Genomic DNA, 6333 nt, shown 5'->3' with positions numbered 1-6333 from the left:
TTTTATGTTTTCCTTTTTTGGGGTTGACTCTTGGGTTCATGGTTCATGATTCTGATATTGCATATACATATGTTAGTCATAGTTTCTATTGGTAAAACAGTTTTCAAGTCTTATAATTACGTATTTTAAAGTTTCACAATATTTTCCAAAGAGGACCATGACATCCAGGAACATTCCCACAATCATCTAGGGATTTTAACAGTCATCCAGGCTTGTCTTGTCTGCCCAGAGATTTAGAAAGAGAACACTTCTTGTTTCTCAGAACAGATACAGCTCCGAATCCAATTTAAGATGATGCAATTTGGTCTTGAGCACTGAAGTAAATTATACAGAACTTGTAGAAACTCCACATGAGAGCCACGAATGGCTTCCAAATTGAGAAACCCTAAAGGAAAAATTCAAAGTTCAGTTTTACACAACACAGAAAAGTGATTTGATTACCTGCTTTAGCAACTGCGCATGCTGGGTAGGTGTAAACTGAGGCCTACAATGACTATTCCCTGTGTCCTGCACATTGATTCCAGTGAGACACGACAGAAAATTTTCCAATTTTAAGCAGTGTCAGAGAAGTCACTTTTGATGCCCACTTCACTTTCATTGAAGTATCAATGAAAAGGAGAGTGTTTTACTTTGAAATCTGGGCGAGATGCAGGCTTACCTAGATTAGGAGGGTGGGAAGTGTGTTAGTAGATCTCTCATAGGGGTAAGTTGGAGATACCCAATTCCAAGGAATGAAAGCATAAAAGATATTTGTTGGGTCACATAACTGGAACAGAGAGGATTGGAGCTGGCCTCGGGCTTGGCTATGTTCAGTGCTCCCTCCTTCCTTCCTTTTTCCATCGCTCATCTCTTGTTGCCATTCTCTCAGATTCTGCCATGTGCAGCAGAGATGACCATCAGCAAGACTGAGGTCAGGCTTACAATTTGGCATCTGAGATGAAAGAGCAATTCCTCCACCTCTAATTTGGAAAATTCCAGGGAAAGACTGAATAGGTCAGGCTCTATGTCAGAAGGGACAGAACGTTCTAATGGACAGCCTTGGGGGAAAGGCAATTTCCTAAAAAATGGTGAGGTAAGGAGGCAGGGGAATGTTGATACCAGAAGGGATCAGAATGTTAGATAGACATACTCTCCCACGAAGGAAATGACTTTTAACATCATTCTTCTCCAGTTCATATTTTTCCTTTGACCTATGTCAATTTGCTGATGCCAAAAGTTTGGTTACACCACCTTGTAAACATCAAGCTACTTTACCTCTCTGTGCCTCGGTTTCCTTATACTAATTTCATACTTATATAGCTTAATAATACCAGTACTCCCTTTAGCACATACGCTAAAATTGGAATCATATGGAGAAGGTTAGCATGGCTTCTGTACAAGGATGGCATGCGAGTCAGTGAAGCATTCCATATATTTCTTAATATATTCAGTAGCAGAGTATGATGACTACAGTTAATAACAATGTATTGTATGTTGCAAAATAGCTAGAAGAGAGGACTTGAAATACTCCCAACATGTGAAACAGTAAATACTCAAGGTGAGGGACGCCCCAAATTCTCTGACTTGATCATTACACATTCTATGCATGTAGCCAAAATATCATATGTACCCAACAAATATGTACAACAACTAAAAATTTATATTAATTTCATGAAGTGGCTGTGAGAACTAAATGTTTGGGAAAATGCCGGATACACAATAAATAATAAATAAAAGTCCACAATAGAACGGCTAGGCACAGTGGCTCACGCTTGTAATCCCAGCACTTTGGGAGGCTGAGGTGGGTGGATCACCTGAGGTCAGGAGTTCGAGACCAGCCTGGACAACATGACGAATCCCCATCTCTACTAAACATACAAAAATTAGCTGGGCGTGGTGGCGTGCGCCTGTAGCCCCAGCTACTCAGGAGGCTGAGGCACAAGAATCGCTTGAACCCAGGAGACGGAGGTTGCAGTGAGCCGAGATTGCGCCACTGCACTCCAGCCTGAGTGACAGAGCAAGACTCTGTCTTGAAAAAAAAAAAAAAAAAAAAGTCCACAGTAGAAGGACTGGGCAAATGGCTGAAACTAGATAGGGTAGATACTAGAAGGATAGAACTGTAAGTGTAGAAGTTCATCCATTAGGTAGAACAAGGTATCTTGTAGGCTGTGAATTGGAAACCGCAGGCAATAGTCTAGGCAAACTTGTCAGCCCTGAGAGTCTGGCATGGTCACCCCAAACCAAAGGCAGCACAATACTGCTCCCTCCCTGGTTCCCGAACATGTAGAAATATGAAGGTGTGGGTTATGGTTGATATTGTGACTGGGATGTTGCTGGCATCTTGCGTCTGGGAATTCTGTGCATGGGACAGTCTGACCCAAATAATTATCCTGCTTAAAATGCCTAAAGCATCACTATTGATGAAAAAAAAACCAGAATGATCTCAATAGGCAGGCCTCAGAGTGTCAGGGAATGCAAGAGTAGAGATACTGAGAAATCCAATCATTAGTGGTTGAGGTCAGTTACCAAGTAATAGGGCCTCTAGCCACCTGGCTTAAGGCAGGATTCCTGTCTCTAGGGGAGGAGGCACAGGGTGGAAAGAGTGACGTAGAACTCAGATTTTATAGGAGTGGAGACAAAGACTCCAGATGCCGAACACATAGGGCTCTTCATGCAGTACCGTGGTCAACAGGCATGTCTCTGAGTTCTACCCCAGCTCTGCTACTTACATTTCTGTGTAAAGCTATTTGTCTGAGCCTTGATCTCCTTCTCCACAAAGGAAGCATAATAAAAATAGTACCTATCTGATAGGGATGCTGTATGGATCAAGGGTGATAATACAGACAGGTGATTAAGCATGGCGCCTGATTCATTGTAAGTGTGCAGTCAAGGGAAGCTACTATGATTATTGTTATTAATAACAATGACAGAGATCCAATTAGGAGAGTTTGGCCAGGCAAGGTGGCTCACGCCTATAATCTCAGCACTTTGGGAGGCTGAGGCAGTGGATCACTGGATCCCAGGAGTTCGAGCCCAGCCTGGCAACACAGTGAGACCCTGTCTCTACAAAAAGTTTTTAAAATTAGCTGAGTGTGGTAGCATGTGCCTGTGGTCCCAGCTACTTGGGAGGCTGAGGTGGGAGGATAGGTTGAGCCTGGGAGGAGGAGGCTGCAGTGAGCTGAGATTGCGCCACTGCACTCCAGTCTGGGCGACAGAGCAATACCCTGTGTCAAAAAACAAAACAAAACAAAAACAATTAGGAGAATTTGGGTAATAAGTTGGGACCTTGGCCTTAAGAAAGCAAAAATACCCTTACTAGTCTGGACATCATGTCACACCTCTATCAGAGTGTGGAGGCAGAGCTTCTCAGCGCCCTCCTGTGTCCGAGTAGGGTTGGTGCTTGGGACAAGGATGGCTGTGATGCTGCAGCTGGAAACTCAGCAAGTCTTTCTATGAGGAGAGGGAAAGTAGAAGATCCCAACTTGGCCGTGAAAGAACTAGCAGCCTCACTGGGGAGCCAGAACCAACACTCATCAACGATGAAAAGCAATAGCCTGATGTGGTGGCGGGCACCTGGAGTCCCAGCTGCTTGGGAGGCTCAGTGGGGAGAATGACTTGAACCTAGGAGTTTGAGTCTACCCTGGACCACACAGGGAAACCCTATCTCCAAAAAAAGCAAAACAAAACCAATCAACCAAACAAACAAAACAAAACAACTAAAGGCAATAGCACGTAAAATAGGATTGCAAATAAAAATAATATCTTTTTGTTCTATATGGGAACAAAAAGATATGGGAAAACAAAAGTTTGAAAGGACACGCCTGACATGTTAACAGTGGAAACCTATGGGAGATGAGAATATGACTTTTTTAAAAATCATGAATTTATTTTGTAATTTAAAAACACTGTTAGATCCAAGTGATACAAGACAGCATATAATTCACAGTTAAGAGTTCAACATGGCCAGGCACCGTGGCTTATACCTGTAGTTCCGGCACTTTGGGAGGCCAAGGCAGGCGATTTCTTGAGCCCAGGAATTCAAGACCAGCCTAGACAACATGGTGAAGTCCCATCTTTACAAAAAATACAAAAATTAGCAGGACGTGGTGGTGAGCACCTGTAGCCCCAGCTACTTGGGATGCTGAGGCAGGAGGATCACTTGAGCCCAGGAAAGCGAGACCATAGTGAGCCATAATCACACCACTGCACTCCAGCCTGGGTGACAGAGTGAGACCTTGTTTCAAAGAAGAAACAAAAGAGCATCACAGAAATGAGGAATCATGTGTTCTTGAATAGTGTGGGAAGCTCTCATAAGGAGGTGGCATTTTGGGGATCCTGAAGGGTAGACAGGGTTCAGATATATGGATGTGAAAAATACACTAGAGAATAGACCTAAGTAAGTGAATAAGCATGACAGGTGTGCCAGTGATTGACTTATTGCCTGTCGACACTAAATCCACTCTTTACTCCGCTTTGTGATTCTGGAGCTAGACCCTGTAGACATCCTCTTTCACCAGCTGGCATAATTTTAGGCTTTGTCCTGATACAATGTATCTGATGGATGGAGAAATGTCCTCCTGACCAACAAAGGGATTACAGAGAGGAGACCAAGACTGGCCAGATAAAGTACAATAAGATCAAGCAGGGTTGGCCAGGCGTGGTGGCTAACGCCTGTAATCCCAGCACTTTGGGAGGCCGAGGCGGGTGGATCACCTGAGTTCGGGAATTCAAGACTAGCCTGACCAACATGGAGAAACCCCATCTCTACTAAAAATACAAAATTAGCCGAGCGTGGTGGTGTGCGCCTGTAATCCCAGCTACTCAGGAGGCTGAGGCAGGAGAATCACCTGAACTCGGGAGGCAGAGGTTGTGGTGAGCCGAGATAGTGCAATTACACTCCAGCCTGGGCAACAAGAGCAAAACTCCGTTTCAAAAAAAAAAAAAAGATGAAGCAGGGTCTTAAACTTCAGGCAGGAAAGGAATTTGTTCATGAACTGAAAGACGAATGAGAAATCTATTAGGGGCTGCCGAATGCAACTATGAGGCTTTCCAAGCCTTTTGCCTTCTAGCCTTCTCATCTCTGCCTCCTAAGCCTCATCCTTGAAAGTCTGGACCTTCCTGACAGGTACTGATCCCTCGTCATGTTGTCCAGGATATTGTCACTCCCCGAAACACCCTCTTCCAGTCCTTCACGCCTTGATAAATATCTATTTGTCCTTCAAAAGGCTCATCGAGCATTATTTTAGTGGGTTTCCTTTGGTTCTCCTCCCTCCAGCTTAATAGCCTTCTCATTTATATTACTTTTATTCTACATATCAAATTAAATCGGCCTTATTTAGTAGCTTTAATCATCTTTTCTACTAGAATGAACTTCTTAATGGCTTTCATTCTCTCTTGTGTTGCCAAGGCCTGGCAGACTACCTAGAACAAAACATATGAACTGAACTGCTTTAGGCTGTACTGCGGATGTCTGTAAAAGGAAGAATAGCACTGAGGGTATCTCTAGAAGAAATAATTGGTTTTTGTTTGTTCGTTTTTTTGTTGTTTTGTTTTGTTTTGTTTTTGTTTTTTTGAGATGGAGCCTCGCTCTGTCACCCAGGCTTGAGTGCAGTGACGCAATCTCAGCTCACGCAAACTCTGCTTCCCGGGTTCAAGCAATTCTCTGCCTCAGTCTCCCAAATAGCTGGGATTACAGGTGCTCGCCACCACACCCGGCTAATTTTTGTATTTCTAGTAGAGACGGGGTTTCACCATCTTGGCCAGGCTGGTTTTGAACTCCTAACCTTGTGATCCGCCCACATCGGCCTCCCAAAGTGCTAGGATTACAGGCGTGAGCCACCACGCCCGGCCAAGAATTGTATATTTTTAGGGGATCAGAACACTTAGAATTAGTGGGACATTATTGCTAGGGTTAAGATAGCATTTCAGTATTTCTGGTATAGAGGATGTTGGCTATCCACTGTCTATTCCAGTAAATTTCCTCACCATAATATCTCTCTATCTCTGTCTGTCTGTATTCTCTCTCTTGCACACACGAGAGAGAACTATTACCTGCCGGGTAAATAGTGGGAGAATTAGGACCTACTGTGAATCGTCTGCCTGGGTGGGGCCCAACCTGTAACATCACAAGAAGAAAAACATCTGTACTTCCTTATGAGGTTCTTTTCAATGTCCATTTTAGTTCAAATGTCCTCATAACATAAAGGGAGGAGGAAGTTCAGAGACACATCATAGAATATTCATCACATTGCTGGCATTCTGGGAAGAATCAGGCTAGTTAAGTGACTCCCAGGCTACTCTTACCTATCCAGAGCCTAAAGCATCTAGATTTTGATTGGACCATTGCCAGAACTC

General features: G+C 43.7%; 1 non-coding gene across 1 annotated transcript; it reads left to right on the top strand.

Annotated features, from left to right (window-relative positions):
- The first annotated feature begins 1312 nt into the window (after positions 1 to 1312).
- Positions 1313 to 1416, top strand: LOC115935094 (U6 spliceosomal RNA). Its single transcript, XR_004070805.1, has one exon. It is a non-coding gene; the product is annotated as a U6 spliceosomal RNA (small nuclear RNA).
- Positions 1417 to 6333: the final 4917 nt, after the last annotated feature.

The sequence above is a fragment of the Gorilla gorilla genome, chromosome 5 (assembly GCF_029281585.2).
Source record: "Gorilla gorilla gorilla isolate KB3781 chromosome 5, NHGRI_mGorGor1-v2.1_pri, whole genome shotgun sequence".
NCBI lineage: Eukaryota > Metazoa > Chordata > Mammalia > Primates > Hominidae > Gorilla > Gorilla gorilla.
This window is presented reverse-complemented; position numbering and strand designations above follow the sequence as displayed.